Raw genomic sequence first — 1106 nt, forward strand, 5'->3', positions numbered from 1 at the left:
GACGAGCATGAACTTCTTCAACAACATGAAGACGACGCCCATACTGGACTCATACTTCGAGTCAAGCTACGAGACCGCACATGAGACCTTATCTTTGGTCTTAGAGGAGAGTGATGATGTGCCATCTTGGGCCTTCATCCACGGCTACGACTACGACATCATTGAGCATGGAGACATTTGCACCTACATCTCTCCGACACCCAAGATGACCCAATTGCCATGTAAGGAGAACCACCACCCCATGAGTGAGATGAGTGACTCCACCATATATGAAATTGAGTGCATTTCCTATGAGAGGATGAGTGTGAACACCACTAGCCCCACACATGAGAGCATGCCACACATCCTATGTGAGGTTGAGAGCCATTTGAGTGACTCCACCAACCATATGAGTGAGAGCATCCAAGAGGGAGCGAGTGAGCCACAACACTTAATGAGTGAGGTAGTTGAGACGGCATGTGAGTCCACTATGATTTCTAACGACTTAACCTCTACTCCGAGTGTGTTTTCTTCTTTGGTGCTAGGTCTCCTACATGACGACATGCCTACCCTCGACGAGTCCATACCTCCAACGACGACGATGTCCATGGTGGACAATGATGCACCCCCACATGGTTCTCTCACTCCCTCTTGGATGAAGATGTCCAAGATGAAGATGACCACGACTTCGTCTTCGACACCTCGCCTACAACATATGAGCGATGCTCCAAAGGTAACATAGGTGATGTGCTTCTCTTGTCCCACTAGTGGACTATCTCACCAATGATTGCTTGCATGATGTTGATCCACCTATTCCCATGCTTCATGCTAGTGTGAATTCTTCATGTCATGACTTACCAATTTATGATGAATATGATGATGATCATGTTGATGTGCCTAGTTATGATGCTATGCTCCATAGGATATCATGTGAATATTCTATTGGTCACATCATGTTTGATAATCCTTTAAACTTGTCATGTGCTATGAGTGAGATCTCCCGTATTGCATCATTTCAATCTCAACATAGTAACTATGCATGCCCCATTAAAATAAATCCCATTTGCACTTATGGCATAGATGAAGAGATGATGGTCATTGGCTTTTTTTCCATGTGATGATATTGC

The sequence above is a fragment of the Triticum urartu genome, chromosome 2 (genome assembly GCF_003073215.2).
Source record: "Triticum urartu cultivar G1812 chromosome 2, Tu2.1, whole genome shotgun sequence".
Lineage (NCBI taxonomy): Eukaryota > Viridiplantae > Streptophyta > Magnoliopsida > Poales > Poaceae > Triticum > Triticum urartu.